Here is a 16984-nt window from a genome sequence, read left to right as displayed (position 1 = left end):
CCAGGGTCTTTGCACCGGCCCTTTCCTCTCCTGTGTACTCTTCCATTAGATACGAACTTGGCTAACTCAGATCTCTGCTCAGATGTCATCTTCTCATTTGAAGTTTATCTGGGCTTCTCTATTTAAAATTTTAACCTATGGGGATGAGGTGGGGTGGAAATGGGTGAGGGTGGTCAGAGGATACCAACTTCCAGTTACAAAACACATACATTCTGGGATGTAATGTACAGCATGGCAACTATTGTTAACAATACTGTATTGTATCTTTTTTCTTTTTTCATTTCATTTATTTATTTGTTTGTTTATTTTAGGCTGTGTTGGGTCTTCGTTGCTGCACGTGGGCTTTCTCTAGTTGCGGTGAGCGGGGGCTCCTCCTCGTTACGGTGCGCAGGCTTCTCATTGTGGTGGCTTCTGTTGTTGCGGAGCACCGGCTCTAGGTGCGTGGGCTTCAGTAGTTGCGGCACGTGAGCTCAGTCATTGCGGCACGTGGCCTCAGTAGTTGTGGCCCATGGGCTGTAGAGCGCAGGCTGAGTAGTTGTGGCGCACGGGCATAGTTGCTCCTCGGCATGTTGGATCTTCCCGGAGCAGGGCTCGAACCCGTGTCCCCGGCATTGGCAGGTGGATTCTTAACCACTGCGCCCCCAGGGAAGCCCTACCTCTCATTATTAACTCAATGTATTAACTCAATTTTGGCTATAATTAGTGCAGTTTCTATTATCATTAATGAACTGGGGGAAGATCAGGTGGTTGTCTAAGTAGCCTGAACTGACTAGAGAGAAAGTCCCTGAGGCACAGGGGAGGAGGTGTGCCCACATCCAGAGCAGTCTAGCCATTGGAGGTCCATGGCTCATTAAGTAGCCTGAGATTCTGGTCTGTGTCCAAACAGGTACAAAGATCATTTGTGATCTAGGCATGTTCTCTTCTTGGGCATCTGAACCAGAATTCCCTGAAAGATCCCCAGGTGGTACTCAGTGGGTCAGGATGTGGATGGAGGTGAGCTACACAGAGGGAACCGAGTAAGGTCCACCCTCCCGCAGCCAGAGCCACCCACTGTTCTTCCAGTGCTGAGGCAAGCCACCTGGGTTTCCTCAGGCCACTGCCAACAGGTCTTCCTTTAGTATCCGGTGTCTAAACTGCAGGGTCCCCCACCAAACCCCAGTATTGGGAGCCTGCACCACAGACCCCACCACGGAGATGGACACTCATGTTGATTCCATTTCTAAAACATTTATTTTCAGGAAATGTTTGTTCTCATATGCAAGGAAACTTTGTGGGGTATCTGTGGCTGCCAAAGTGACATCTGGCAGGATTAACTGGATCACCAGAACCAAACAGTGAGGACTGGGAAAGCGGCAATAACTGTGAGGCCTGGGCCCATGTGGGGGCAAGATTTTGAGAATGACCACTTAGGTGACAACATGGGATTCCCACGAACCGCAGCTCTGGTTAGTTTCTGGTCTGGAGCCAGATCCTCTCTCTGATGCGGACGTGGGAGGACGGAACGGCAAGAGCTGCCCAGCTGCTCGTCTGGGAACTCCTCCTCCAAGCGACTCTGTCCCTCGTCCTCCTCCCGTACCTGGAGGCGGCAGTCAGCGGGCAGCACCTCTCACAGCACCCCGCGGACACCTGCTCAGACCGCCTGCTCAGAGCTACTCTTCTGCCCAGCCCAGCCCACCTGTTCCACCTGCTCCACCTGTCTGAAGACCCGCCGCCCCTTTCCTCGAAGCACACCCCAGAGCTCTTCCTCACTCCAGCCACGCCCCAGCAACTCCTCTATCAGTACCGGGTATATGGACACATCCTCCAGCCCCTGTGGGAACCTGTGTGGCCGCCAGCCAGCCAGCTCTTGGGCCCCAGACCTGTTCCCTGGTCCTGAGTCAGAACCAAAGCCCTATGTGTCCAGGGTCCACTGAACCCCAGCCTTGGTCAGATATGGAAAATGGAGACTTGGAGAGAGTAAATGATTCACTCCTGCTCTTCATCCTTCAGAGGAAGACCCCAAAAGCGCCTCGACTATTCATCAAAAGTCATTGAGTTGTACTGTTAAGATCTATGCCTTTCACTGAATGCACTTTTTGCCTCCATTTATAAAGAGAAGAAAAGCTTTTTAAGAACTGGGTTGAGCCCCCTGCATGCACAGACCCAACCGCAGGCAGAGAAGATGGTCAGCCCAGCCCAGACCTTGCTAAGAGTCTGCTCAGAGGCCATGGGTCTGGTCTGCTGGCACTGGATGGGTGCAGATGCTGGGCAGTTGATCTCTGTGTGGTGTTTTAGACAAATATGATGACCTAGAGTAGGGTCAAACAGACAGGAGAGCCCAGGAAGCAGACCCTGGGAGAGGGGAGATACCATTTGGGCCAGCACACCTGAGGCTATGGTCAAGGCCATGAGGACCACAGTGTGGTGGGCACAGTGGCTGTGAAAGCCCCACTGCTGCCTAGCCAGCCCGAGACAAGCCACGGGGAAGCACCCACCGGCCAGCCCCGTCATAATCTCCGCCGATCCCGATGAACTTGCATCCAATGACTGCCCTGATGTGGTCGAAGTGATCTGAAGAATGGAGAGTCAGCAGTGTGGGGCTACCAGGGCAGGGGTGGGGTGATGACTGACCTCTGTTAATTCCCCTTTTTGCAGCCTGTAGGCCAAACAGGCCAGTTCCTTCATGGCCTGGCACCGAGAGTACCAACTAGAGGGCCCTGAGGTTTGATCTGAAGTGATCCCAGCTGGCTCTAGAACTGGACTTCAGATTTGGAGTGGACCCCAGAGCCCCCTGTTTGGGCCATTTCCCACCCAAGATTCACCCTGCCTCCCAGTCTCCTTGAGAACCTGTGGGGGCTCCTTTCCCCGGGTGTGGAGGATGAGAGAGCAACAAGAGTACAACTGGTGAAGACCCCAGAGACCTAAGGAGCTGTCCAGTCCCTTGGCCAGAGGTAGGGGCAGTGTGCTTTAGGAGCCCCTGCAGAGGCACAGATGGGCAGCACCCGGGCTCTGTGTCTGACAGCCTCCCTGATACCCATCATTATCACAGTTTTGATTCCATGGCTCCAGTTCCACATGGCACCAAGGTGCTGTGTACCGTCCATTATTGGGTTTTGGGGAGCTGTACCTATTGCCAACAGGTGGGTCAAACCACTGGGGCTCTTCTGAAGTCCTCCCCAAATTTGGACCCAGCTTCAGCTCCAAATCAGAGTTTTCAGAGAGCCCAGGGCGAGGCTCACCTGCCCCAGTAGACACGTTGGCTAACGGGTTGCACTGCAGCACCCGCACGGACAAGGACACCATCACGATGCCACCATTCTTCTTCTGCAGGGGCGGACCGGTGGACAGTCAGCTTGGCTCCCAGCACAGCCACCTGCCTGTTCACTCTCTCGGCCCCTGTGAGAAAGGTGTTCAGCCCTGGCCTTGAGGTCAGAGTCGTCTCCTCTCTGGGTTTGTGTGAATGGAGGAGCCGCAGCCCGGGTCTGGGTGGTGTCTTGGCCCTGGGTTTCCGGGTTTGGAGTAGTATCTTACCACCTAGACCCCCACCTAGGGCTCAAGAGTTCAGGGGCTGTGGACCGTGGGTTTTGGGGGCAGAAGATATTTAACCTGGGGTTTGAGGAAATTGAGGGAGAAGAGGCTCAGGTTCAAGGGCTCCTGGTTTGAACCTCTTGCTTTAGAGATTAGGGCCAGGGCAGTCTCTCACGAGAAGCTGCAGGATATCATCAGGAACATTCCAAGTGTTCTTGCACACACCCCGGGCCGCTGAGTGGGAGAAGATGACAGGTGCCTGTGACACTTCTAGGGCTCGCCACTAGGGCTCGCCATGCCACGGCATCCGAGACATGGGACAAGTCCACCATCATGCCCAGGCGGTTCATTTCTGCCACCGCCTTCTACAGGAACAGGATGGGGAGAGGGCATCAGGGCTGCATTTATCTTGTGTGCATTTATCTGTAGGGAACAGGCGGGGCTGTACATTCATGTGGGGCAGGGTACTTACCTTGCCAAGCCGGTGAGCCAACTGACATTGCTGTAGAAGGGGTGGATACCCTTTGCTGTGCTCTGTGCCCTGCAGGATGGCCAGGAGGCAGTCTGACTGGTGGCCATGACTTTGCTACAAGAGCCTAGAAAGAGGTTCTTTCGAACTGTCTACACCTGCAACTCCCTGGTGCAAGAGGAGGGACCCAAACTGGGCTGTGCCTGGCAGTAGGAGGGCCCTTCTGGGGACTCAGTCTTGACTATATTCAGGAAAAAAATGCATACGCCCTTTTTGGTCAACTGCATCATTGTCGAAGTTCTGTCTCTTTTCACTTGCTTTAAAGGCCACTCCAATCTACCTCTTAAAAACTGTTTCCTACAATTCTGCCTTGCTTTCAAATCCTCTTCGTTGCCTTCCCTCAATATATTTTTGGACGATAGTTGTCCTTTATAACTGTACAGGTTTTTGAATTGCAGTGCCCCTGAGCTCCATCTTTCAACTCGCTTTTTTGTGAGCTGGCTGCAAAACTGCAGGATTGCTTCAGACGCTATTCTGATTCCGGGGGGCAGGCTGAGCCTTTGGTTAATTCTTATTCTTGATTGGAAATTAGAGTGACATGTGCCTGTCCAAACACCTAGAGCTGGTCTCTCATTGGTTCCCCCTCTCCCCGTTCATCCTCTGGACAATTTGCAAACTGTATGAAACAGGAGGTTAAAGGTGCTGATTCTCCAAGTGGGGAGATTGATAGTAAAGCGGCTGGAATGGCAAACCCGAGCACCAGGAGATGAAAAATAACGTGCGTTTTAGAAACCTTTCCCGATCACTGGGTGTACCATCCTCTGGGTTTCCCATGCATGTTTTAGCTGTCGGAAGATTCCCTTGAACCTGGAGATTTGGGACCCATGGAATGGGTAGCACACAGTATTACTTTAAAGGGTCTGCATTTGCTCACCCAACCTCACCAATCCTGTCGGACCCAAGAGTGTCCAGCCTTATGTCTCTTCCAGCTGTGGGTCTAGATGTGGTCAATCCAGGTTGCATCACAGCTCCTGAACGAATTTTGTAAGAATTTCTCTTTCACTATCTTTTTTTTCTTTTTTCTTTTTGTAATTTATATTTATAATGGGGTTTAGCTGATTTTCAATGCTGTGTTTATGCCGCTTTACACCCACTTGATTCACTTACAGAGAGATATCAATAAATACTTTTTAAGATTCTTACTACGCGGATATATTCTTCTGTGGTGAATAGGGTGTGTTGAGTCCTGTTCACTGAGCAGTGAGTAGGTCTTGTCTATTACATATTTGGTTGATGGAACGGTATCTGTGCTAATTTCAAACTCTTGTTTTATGCATCACCCCACCTCGTCTTTCCCCGTAAGCAGCCATAGTGTGTTTTCTAAATGTGTGACTCCGTTCTGTTTTGTAATTCAGTTCACGTGTAGAGATTTTTACGTTCCATCTATAAGTGATATCTTATGATAATTTTCTTTACCCGTGTGACTTATTTCTCTTAGTATCATCGTACCTAAATCACTCATTATGCTGCTACTAGCCTTAGGACATTGATTTCATGGCTGAGTGATATTCCATTGTACATAAGTACCACACTTGTTTACCCATTTTTTTGTTTCCTGGGATATTTAAGGTGTACCCGAGTCGAGGTCCTTGTAAACCGAGCAGCCCTAAACTTTGGGGTGCCTGTGTCCTGTCGATTTATGGTTTTCCGAATATACACGCCCATGACTGGAAGTGCCCTATGCACTGTAGCTCTGATTTTTAGATGTTTTAGGAAACACCATACACTTCTCCAGAGTGGCTGTTGGCATTTTACATCCCGCCCATCAGTGTAACAAGGCTCCCTTTTCTCCATGGCTTGTCCTGCATTTCTGGTTTTTACACTTTTCCAGGATGGCCCTTTTGACAGATGCGAGTGAGACTTCTTTGTACTGCTGATTTGCATTGCCCGCTTGCTTGGTTGGCCAAAAAGGGCGTATGCGTTTTTTACTAAATATATTCAGGAAAAACTCATAGGCCCTTTTTGGCTAACTGCACCATTGTCTAAGTTCTGCCGCTTTTCATGTGCTTTAAAGGCGACTCCAAACTATCTCTTGAAAACTGTTTCCTGCAATTCTGCCTTGCTCTCAAATCCTTTTCGTTGCCTTACCTCAATATATTTTTGGAAGATTGTTATCATTTATAACCCTGCAGGTTTGTCAATTGCAGGGCCCCTGAGCTCCATTTTTTAAGTCCCTTTTTTGGGCACTGGCCACAAAACCCCAGGATTGCTTCAGGCCCTACTCTTGTTCCGGGGTGCAGGCTGAGACTTTAGTTAGTTCTTCTTCCTGCTTGGAAATTAGAGTGACATGTGTCTGTCCAAACACCTAGGGCTGGTCTCTCATTGGTTCCCCCTCTTCCCGTTCATCCTCCGGACAAATTTCTAACTGTTCGAAACAGGAGGTTAAAGCTGCTGATTCTGCAAGTGGAGAGCTTGTTAGAAAAGAGGCTGGAGGGGTGAACCCGACTACCAGGAGAGGAGGAGATGAGGTGCCTTTTCCAAACTCTTCCGGGTCAAAACGGTGTACCATCCTCTGGGTGTCAGGCATGTTTTAGCTGTAGGTAGAGTCCCTTTCATGTAAGGAGGACACCAGGGATTTTTCCAAATCAGTGTCTCCCCGAACCCCAAACTGGGAAATTTTTAAGCTATGGGTACACGTATGTCCATTAAGGGCCTTAGGCAGTAGTCAGAGTCCGAGCTTAGTTGATTGAAATCTTCAGGGTCAGAAGCGCTCACCATCGGCCTCCCTTAGGTTACATTTTATCTGTCATTGATACGTGATGTAGATATAGATATGTATTCTTTTTCAGATGATTTCCCCTTATAGGTTATTACAGAATATTGAATGTTGTTCCCTGTGTTATACAGAAGTTCCTTGTTGATGATCTATTTTATACATAGCAGTGTGTATGTGTTAATCCCAAACTGTTAATTTATCCCTCCTCCCGCGTTTTCCGTTTGGTAATACGGTATAAGGTTTTATACTTCTCGGAAATGGGGGAGCTGAAAGAGAGGTCTCATTTTCAGTGGAAAAGCATTCAAAACAAGATTGAAGCTTCAGCCAAGATTATTAGATGTCCATCCTTGGAAAGATATCACGTTATTTCTCTAATATTGACCTGACAAATAAGACAAACCCCTCTACTGAACTTGCTTATAATAAAGTGATGGAAATATCAAATGGAAGTCTTAGAAACATCTTATTTTACCCGAGCCTTATACACTGCTCTATGTTAATTACAGTTTGGCTCACACATCTGTTCATTGAAGTTACAATGTTCTCAATTTCTGTTACTGATCCTCCAGAGCGGACCCCAACAAGGGTCCCCCTGCCCAGTGTTGTTGGAGCCAAAAGAACGAGACTGAGTTTGGTTCAGAAGCAAAGGAAACTTTATATTTTGATCAGAGAATGGAGAGGTGAGAGCATGCGCTCCCCCGCGGGCTGTGGGCTGGGCTGCTGGGTAGGGATCCCAGCAGCGTCCGCGTCAGCAGGAGGGAGGGGACGGAGCTATCGAGGGCCCGGTTGACTGGAGCTCAGGCTCTATGTCGCGGAGTCTGCAGGGGCCCCGCGAGCTGAGGTGTCGGCCCAGCCATTCTGCACTAGGAAATCGGGTCTGAAGTGCCGGGTGTAGGACCTCTGCATGCGGAACCCTAGGAGCACGTGAAATTAGACAAAGCACAAAGGAAAAAAAGGTTAGACTTTATTTTATTGCCCAGATTCTAATTTTATCTCCCAGGAATTTTGAATGGGCTTTGCCGGAGACAAACAACTCCTCTGCTTTTTGTCCCGTTCCTCACTCTTGGGGTGCTGAGGGTGCAGACCCCTCTTCTGTAAGTGCTTCGTGCTGAGTTGGGAGTCCTCATACCCGGGGGGAGGGGCAGGACTTCTCCCCAGCAGCCTCCAGGTGAGGTTGATTGTCCCCAGGCCTCCCGCCTCACTGCTCGTCCGCCTGAGCACCAGCATTGGAAGTGTTATAGATTCTAATGACCTCTAAGGGTCCAGGAAAGAGATGCGCAGAGACGCGGGGGGGGGGGGCAGGTTTCACCCCGCCCCACATTTGTTCGGCCACCTTAGGCTGACGGTTTCTGCCAGCCTAGATGCTCTGGCCAGTAGTCTGCGCTTTCTTCAATTAGGTCCCTCAATTAACGTACAAACAGCACCAGGTGTCGGAGCCCTGCCTGCTCAACTCCCAGACAGTCCAGGGCCGGTGGTGATCCAGGACCATGACGGCCACTGAGTCAACGGCCTTTTGAAGTAGCCAGGAGTCCAGCCGGACTCATTGGCCACCGTCACCGCAGTGTCTGTAGGCTTTTCTATGGTGACAGTGTGATATACGGTTCCCCCGCCAAGCTTATTAGCTCCCCTCTGGGTGCAGTAAGTCCTGCAAGCAGTAGTCTGCTCTTTCGGGGCACACTCTTGTTTTCTGAGAGAAACTCCAGGTCAAGTGATGGTCACATGAGTCGTCATTGGGGCCCGTTGCCCCCGGTTGTCTCTCTGGAGGTTGAAGTTGGAGGGCCTCCTCTCTCGAGGTCTGTGTGTCCACCGAGCAACCCCTGCAACTTCAGGGCATGGTGGGTGGTTAGGATCACCACGTGGGGTCCTTTACCTTTGGGAGGGAGCTGGCCTTGCAGGCTGCTGATTTCCAGGTTTTTAGATACCCCCAGTATCCTGGCTGGATGGGGCCGCGGGCCAAGCCCTTTGTGCCGTAGTTTCTCCTACCTGGAGGGCATTCTTTCGTTGTTCCATTTCAAGTGATCCCAGTTTTTGCACTAATACTAAAAGGGCGATTCACCTTCGACCGGGAATGTAAAGGTCAAAGGGTTCAGCTAAATTAGGGAGTTCCAGGGCAAGGGTCTGAATTGACTGCTCTTTCCATTCTTGAAAGGCTGCTTCTCGATTCGATTCAAAAGGATCATCATCTTTTCCTGTCAGTGTTTCATATAGAGGCCCAGCTATTAGACTGTAGTTAGGGATCCAGATGCAGCAAACCCCGGCCTCCCCAGGAACCCCTAAGCCGTCTTCTAGTTTTAGAAGGGGTAAGGCTGCAAATGGCTTCTTCCCTTTCCTGGGATGGGCTTCTCCGACCTTCTGTGAGAATGAAGCCCAGGCAGGTCACCTTAGCCTGTGATATTTGAGCCTTTTTCTTGGACACCTTCTATCCTTTATTGGCTAGGTAGTTCAGAGGCCTCCTTAGTAGGGCTGGTGATCAGAATGTCGTCTGCATATTGAAGGAGGGTTCCCTTCTCCAGAGGTAGAACTTTTAGGTCTTTAGCTAACGTTTCCCCAAAGATGGTGTGGGAATTTTTGAACCCTTGGGGCAGGACGGCCCAGCAGTATTGATTTTGTTGTATGTTGTGTCCTGCCACTCACAAGCCAAAATTTCTTGTGACTCTGGGAGTAATGGAATACAGAAGAAGGCATCATTGAAGTGTAATACAGAATACCATGTCCTGGTGGATGGTAGAATGACCAGCAGGGTGTAGGAATTAGGAACTACTGGATGTATATCCTCGGTGGATTCATTGACTGTCCTGAAGTCCTTTACCAGGTCACCAGCAGCCCACGGGGCTCTCGTGGTCAGGCCCCTCCCAGAACACGGAGCTCCCCTGGGCAGGTACCCAGCAGCCCACGGGGCTCTCGTGGTCAGGCCCCTCCCTTGATACGGAGCCCCCCTGGGCAGTTACCCCGGCAGGGCTGGGCACACAGGAACCATTCACATAGACGTCACTGCAGAGCACCCCCAGCTCACCTGTTGGTCAGAGCTGACCCAGAGCACCTCAGAGCAGGACTTTACCTAACAAGCAGTACCTCCTACAGGTCTGTGACCCTGGGCTTCACTCTGTGCGGCCTCCCTCCGCCTGGTCTTCCAGAGGCTTCCACTGCAGCCGGGGCACCAGGCCTCTGTCTCCACCCACCACCCCTCCTCTCCCTGACTCCTGGGTCCTTCTCATTAGGAGAGGGTCTTTTCGAAGTTGTCTCCCACTCATGGGCCAGATAAAATGATTAGAAAACAAGCTAGGGCTGCAGCCCCTTGTCTATCCTGACTCTCAGGAGCCCACACCTGTTCTTTGGACCTGGCCGGTGCAGCAAGGCCCATTTCCTGCAACCGTGAGCCCCTGAGGGGCGAGGATTGGCTGACCTGGGCAGGCTGACCCTGCCGGCTAGCCCTCCCCAGGTGTGCCTGGGTTGAGGTCAATATAAACATCCCTCCAGGCAGCAAGAGCCCCTGCAGCTGTGCCTGACGCCATATTCTCTGCCCCGTCAGCAGTGTCGGGGCTGGGCTGGTGGGAGGGAGTGAGGGCCCACGGCTTTGTGGGTGGCCCGGTGTGAGTGGGGCTCTTCTGGACTTTCCGCAGGAGTTTCCAGGCTGCCACCTGCTAAAGAAGAGGATGTGTTACCCGTACCTGTCGCTGGAATTTCTCCCCGGGCAGAGGTAGGAAGGGAAAAAAGCAGTGGGGGCCGGGACAGGAGGGGTACCTCAGGCAGGGAAATGGAAAGCTTCCAGAATAGCGCCCAGGGCCAGGACCGTCCTGGCTGCCCTGCAGGCACCAAGTCGGCCTGCGTGCTGTCGCTGGTGTGGCTCCACGGCCCTTCCTCTAGGCTTTCAAGTCCTTGCCCACATTCAGGTGTTTTACCTGGGAAGGGTGGGAACAGTTCAGCAGCACCTGTCCTGGGGCTCAGCTCAAGTTTACTCACAGACGCCTCGGCGCGGTCCCCCAGCTTTGCAATGAGGACGCTCCTTGCGGGGGAGCTGCTGGCTGCATGGGAGACTATTCCCCACCTCTGACCAACTTCAGAATTGTTTACCGCTGGAGCAAGTGCCCTGATAGGGTTTTCCTCTGTATGACTGGTGGGTTCTGTTTTTTGTTTTTTTTTCCTTTTTTGGTTCAAGGTAGGTTTTATTCCTCTTTTTGTATTTATAGATACAAGCATGGAAATAATCCATTCATATAAATACGTCTATGTGAACGAAAGAACATTTTTTCTGTTTTATTTTTTTAATATTATTTATTTTTTTTAACTTTGAATTTTATTTTATTTTTTTATACAGCAGGTTCTTATTGGTTATCTGTTTTATACATATAAGTGTGTATATGTCAATCCCAGTCTCCCAATTCATCCCACCACCACCACCCTGCCAGTTTCCCCCCTTGGTGTCCATACATTTGTTCTCTACATTTGTGTCTCTATTTCTGCCTTGCAAACCAGTTCATCTGTACCACTTTTCTAGGTTACAGATGTATGCATTAATATACGATATTTGTTTTTCTCCTTCTGACTTACTTCACTCTGTATGACAGTCTCTAGATCTATCCACGTCTCTACAAATGACCCAATTTCATTCCTTTTTATGGCTGAGTAATATTCCATTTTATATATGTACCACATCTTTATCCATTCGTCTTTCTGTGGGCATTTTGGTTGCTTTCATGACCTGGCTATTGTAAATCGTGCTGCTATGAACATTGTGGTGAATGTGTCTTTTTGAATTATGGTTTTCTCTGGGTATATGCCCATTAGTGGGATTGCTGGATCATATGGTAATTCTATTTTTAATTTTCTAAGGAACCTCCATACTGTTCTCCAAGGTGACTGTATCAATTTACATTCTCACAAATAGTGCAAGAGGGTTCCCTTTTCTCCACACTGTCTCCAGCATTTGTTGTTTGTAGATTTTCTGATGATGCCCATTCTAACTGGTGTGAGGTGATACCTCACTGTAGTTTTGGTTTATATTTCTCTAATAATTAGTGATGTGGATGGAGCAGCTTTTCATGTGCTTCTTGGCTATCTGTACGTCTTCTTGGGACAAATGTCTATTTAGGTCATCTGCCCATTTTTGGACTGGGTTGTTTGTTTTTTTACTGTTGAGCTGCATGAACTGTTTATATATATTGGAGATTAATCCTTTGTCTGTTGATTCGTTTACAAATATTTTCTCCCATTCTGAGGGTTGTCTTCTCGTCTTGTTTGTAGTTTCTTTTGCTTTGCAAAAGCTTTCCGGTTTCATCTGGTCCCATTTGTTTATTTTTGTTTTTTATTCCATTACTCTAGGAGGTGGATCAAAAAAGATCTTGCTGTGGTTTATGTCAAAGAGTATTCTTCCTATGTTTTCCTCTAAGAGTTTTATAGTGTCTGGTCTTACATTTCGGTCTCTAATGCATTTTCAGTTTATTTTTGTGTATGGTGTTAGGGAGTGTTCTAATTTCATTCTTTTACATGTAGCTGTCCATTTTTCCCAGCACCCCTTATTGAAGAGACTGTCTTTTCTCCATTGTATATCCTTGCCTCCTTTGTCATAGATTAGTGGACCATAGGTGTGTAGGTTTATTTCTGGGCTTTCTTTATTTTTTTTCTTTTACACTTTTATTGGAGTATAATTGCTTTACAATTGTGTGTTAGTTTCTGCTGTATAAAAAAGTGAATCAGCTATATGTATACATATAACACCATATCTCCTCCTTCTTGCACCTCCCTCTCATCCCCTTATCCCACCCCTCTAGGTGGTCACAAAGCACCGAGCTGATCTCCCTGTGCTATGTGGCTGCTTCCCAGTAGCTATCAATTTTACATTTGGTAGTGTATATATATTCATGCCACTCTTTCACTTTGTCCCAGCTTTCCCTTCCCCCTCCCTGTGTCATCAAGTGCTTTCTCTACGTCTGTGTCCTTCATCCTTTCCTGCCCCTAGTTGCTTCATAAAGTTTTTTTTTTTTAGATTGCATATATGTGTGTTAGCATACGGTATTTGCTTTTCTCTTTCTGACTTACTTCACTCTGTAGGACAGACTCTAGATCCATCCACCTCACTACAAATAACTCAATTTCCTTTCTTTTTATGGCTGAGTAATATTCCATTGTATATGTGTGCCACATCTTCTTTATCCATTCATCTGTCGATGGACACTTAGGTTGCTTCCATGTCCTGGGTATTGTAAATAGAGCTACAATGCACATTGTGGTACATGACTCTTTTTGAATTATGGTTTTCTCAGGATAAATGCCCAGTAGTGGGGTTGCTGGGTCCTATGGTAGTTCTACTTTTAGTTTCTAAGGAACCTCCATACCATTCTCCCTAGTGGCTATATCAATTTACATTCCCACCAGCAGTGCAAGAGGGTTCCCTTTTCTCCAATAAATGCCTCTCCAGCATTTATGGTTTGTAGATTTTTTGATGATGGCCATTCTGACTGGTGTGAGGTGATACCTCACTGTAGTTTTTATTTGCATTTCTCTAATGATTAGTGATGTTCAGCATCCTTTCATGTGTTTGTTGGCAACCTGTATATCTTCTGTGGAGAAATGTCTATATAGGTCTCCTGCCCATTTTTGGATTGGGTTTTTTGTTTTTGTGCTATTGAGCTACAGGAGTTGCTTGTAAATTTTGGACATTAATACTTAGTCATTTGCTTCATTTGAAAAAATTTTCTCCCATTCTGAGGGTTGCCTTTTCGTCTTTTTTATGCTTTCCCTTGCTGTGCAAAAGATTTTAAGTTTCATTAGGTCCCATTTTTTAATTTTTGTTTTTATTTCCATTTCTCTAGGAGGTGGGTCAAAAAGGATCTTGCTGTGATTGATGTCATAGATTGTTCTGCTTATGTTTTCCTATAAGATTTTACAGTGTCTGGTCTTACATTTAGGTCTCTAATCCATTTGGAGTTTATTTTTGTGTATGGTGTTAAGGAGTGTTCTAATTTCATTCTTTTACATGTAGCTGTCCAGTTTTCCCAGCACCACTTATTGAAGACACTGTCTTTTCTCCATTGTATATCCTTGCCTCCTTTGTCATAGATTAGTTAACCATAGGTACATGGGTTTATCTCTGGGCTTTCTGTCCTGTTCTATTGATCTGTATTTCTGTTTCTGTGCCAGTACCATATTTTCTTGATTACTTTAGCTTTGTAGTATAGTCTGAAGTCAGGAAGTCTGATTCCTCCAGCTCTTTTTTTTCCCCTCAAGACTGCTTTGGCTATCCGGGGTCTTTTGTGTCTCCCTACAAATTTTAAGATTTTTTGTTATAGTTCTGTAGAAAATGCCACCGGTAATTTGATAGGGATTGCATTGAATCTGTAATTTGCTTTGGGTAGTGTAGTCATTTTCACAATATTGATTCTTCTAATCCAGGAACATTGTATATGTCTCCATCTGTTTATATCATATTTGATTTCTTTCACCAGTGTCTTACAGTTTTCTGAGTACAGGTCTTTTACTTCCTTAGATAGGTTTATTCCTATGTATTTTATTTTTTTGTTGCAATGGTAATGGGATTTTTTCCTTAATTTCTCTTTCTGATCTTTCATTGTTAGTGTAAAGGAATGAAAGAGATTTCTGTGCATTAATTGTGTATCCTGCAACTTTACCAAATTCATTGATTAGCTCTAGTAGTTTTCTGGTGGCATCTTTAGGCTTCTCTATCTATGGTATCATGTCATCTGCAAACAGTGACAATTTTACTTCTTCTTTTCCAATTTGTATTCCTTTTATTTCTTTTTCTTCTCTGATTGCTGCAGCTAGGACTTCCAAAACTATGTTGAATAATAGTGGCGAGAGTGGACATCCTCATCTTGTTCCTGATCTTAGGGGAAATGCTTTCAGTTTTTCACCATTGAGAATGATGTTTGCTGTCAGTTTGCCATATATGGGCTTTATTATGTTGAGGTAGGTTCCCTCTATGCCCACTTTCTGGAGAGTTTTTATATAAATGGGTGTTGAATTTTCTCAAAAGCTTTTCCTGCATCTATTGAATGATTATATGGTTTTTATTCTACAATTTGTTAATATGGTGTATCACATTGATTGATTTGTGTATATTGAAGAATCCTTGCATCCCTGGGATAAACCCCACTTAATCATGGTGTATGATCCTTTTAATATGTTGTTCGATTCTGTTTGCTAGTATTTTGTTGAGGATTTTTACATTTATATTCATCAGTGATATTCGTCTATAATTTTCTTTTCTTGTAGTATCTTTGTCTGGTTTTCGTATTAGGGTGATGGTGGCATTATAGAATGAGTTTTGGAGTGTTCCTTCCCCTGAAATTTTTTTGAAGAGTTTGAGAAGGTTGGGTGTTAGCTCTTCCCTAAATGTTTGATAGAATTCACCTGTGATGCCATCTGGTTCTGGGCTTTTGTTGGAAGATTTTTAATCACAGTTTCAATGTCATTACTTGTGATTGGTCTGTTCATATTTTATATTTCTTCCTGGTTCAGTCTTGGAACTGACTAAGAATTCTTAGAATTTTTCCATTTCTTCCAGGTTGTCCATTTTATTGGCATAGAGTTGCTTGTAATAGTCTCTTATGATGGTTTGTATTTCTGCAGTGTCTGTTGTAACTTCTCCTTTTTCATTTCTAATTTTAATGATTTGAGTCCTCTCCCTGTCTTTTTTGAGTCTGGCTAAAGGTTTATCATTTTTGTATATCTTCTCAAAGAACCAGCTTTTAGCTTTATTGATCTTTGCTCTTGTATTCTTTGTTTCTATTTCATTTATTTCTGCTCTGATCTTTATGATTTCTTTCCTTCTACTAACTTTGGGTTTTGTTCTTCTTTAGTTTCTCTAGGTGTAAGGTTAGATTGTTTATTTGAGATTTTTCTTGTTTTTTGATGTAGGCTTGTATTGCTATAAACTTCCCTCTTAGAATTGCTTTTGCTGCATCGCATAGGTTTTGGATCATCGTGTTTTTGTTGTCATTTGTCTCTAAGTAGTTTTTGATTTCCTCTTTTATTTCTTCAGTGATCTCTTGTATTTAGTAACGTATTGTTCAGCCTCCATGTGTTTGTGTTTTTTACGTTTTTTTCCCTGTAACTGATTTCTAATCTCATAGCATTGTGGTCGGCACAGCTGCTTGATGTGATTTCAGTTTTCTTAAATTTACTGAGGCTTTATTTGTGACCCAAGATGTGATCTATCCTGGAGAATGTTCTGTGTGCAGTTGAGAAGAACGTGTAATCTGCTGTTTGGGGATGGAATGTCCTATAAATATCAATTAAATTTATCTGGTCTCTTCTGTCATTTAAAGCTTATGTTTCCTTATTAATTTTCTGTCTGGATGATCACCATTGGTGTAAGTGAGGTGTTAAAGTCCCCCTCTATTATTTTGTTACTGTCGATTTCCTCTTTTATAGCTGTTAGCAGTTGCCTTATGTATTGAGGTGCTCCTATGTTGGGAATATATATATATATATATATATATATATATATATATATATATATATATATATACACACACACACATACATACATATTTTTTTTTCTGGTACGCGGGCCTCTCACCGCTGCAGCCCCTCCCGCTGTGGAGCACAGGCTCCGGACGCGCAGGTTAAGGGGGCATGGCTCACGGGCCCAGCCTCTCCACGGCACGTGGGATCCTCCTGGGCCAGGGCACGAACCCACGTTCCCTACATTGGCAGGCGGACCCTCAACCACTGCGCCACCAGGGAAGCCCCATATATATTTATAATTGTTATATCTTCTTCTTGGATTGATCCCTTGATCATGATGTAGTGTTTTTCCTTGTGTCTTGTAACATTCTTTATTTTAAAGTCTATTTTTTCTGATATGAGTATTGCTACTCCAGCTTTCTTTTGATTTTCATTTGCATGGAATATATTTTTCCATCCCTTCACTTTCACTCTGTATGTGTCCCTAGGTCTGAAATGGGTCTCTTGTAGGCAGTATATATATGGGTCTTGTTTTTGCATCCATTCAGCAAACCTGTGTCTTTTGGTTGGAGCATTTAATCCATTCACGTTTAAGGTAATTATCGATATGTATGTTTCTATTACTATTTTCTTAATTGTTATGGGTTTGTCTTGGTGAGTCCTTTTCTTCTCTTCTGTTTCCCACTTAGAGAGGTTCCTTTAACTTTTGTTATAGAGCTGGTTTCGTGGTGCTGAATTCTCTTAGCTTTTGCTTGTCTGTAAAGCTTTTGATTTCTCCATCAAATCTCAATGAGATCCTTGCTGGA

At 45.9% G+C, this 16984-nt stretch overlaps 1 long non-coding RNA gene and 1 pseudogene across 6 annotated transcripts in view; one reads left to right on the top strand and one right to left on the bottom strand.

The window, feature by feature from the left end:
* LOC309794731 overlaps positions 1 to 16984 on the top strand; it is an 87834-nt gene that overhangs the window by 49711 nt on the left and 21139 nt on the right. For 3 of the 5 annotated variants that reach the window (XR_014292183.1, XR_014292185.1, XR_014292187.1), the window contains 2 exons: positions 7322 to 7432; positions 10373 to 10449. This is a non-coding gene — a long non-coding RNA (uncharacterized lncRNA). Of the gene's footprint in view, positions 1 to 7321; positions 7433 to 7752; positions 7847 to 10372; positions 10450 to 16984 lie in introns of all 5 variants that reach the window. The other 2 variants (XR_014292186.1, XR_014292184.1) reach the window with 2 other exon arrangements.
* On the bottom strand, positions 1237 to 5314 carry LOC309794726 (dipeptidase 2-like; annotated as a pseudogene). Its single transcript has 6 exons — positions 3980 to 5314; positions 3683 to 3872; positions 3219 to 3303; positions 2475 to 2550; positions 1685 to 1820; positions 1237 to 1576 (listed from the first exon to the last, which is right to left on the bottom strand). The product of its transcript is annotated as a dipeptidase 2-like (transcript).

Source organism: Mesoplodon mirus, assembly GCF_964341445.2.
Source record: "Mesoplodon mirus genome assembly, chromosome: 19".
Lineage (NCBI taxonomy): Eukaryota > Metazoa > Chordata > Mammalia > Artiodactyla > Ziphiidae > Mesoplodon > Mesoplodon mirus.
Note: the sequence above shows the minus strand (reverse complement) of the source record. Positions and strands in the feature narration are given on the sequence as shown.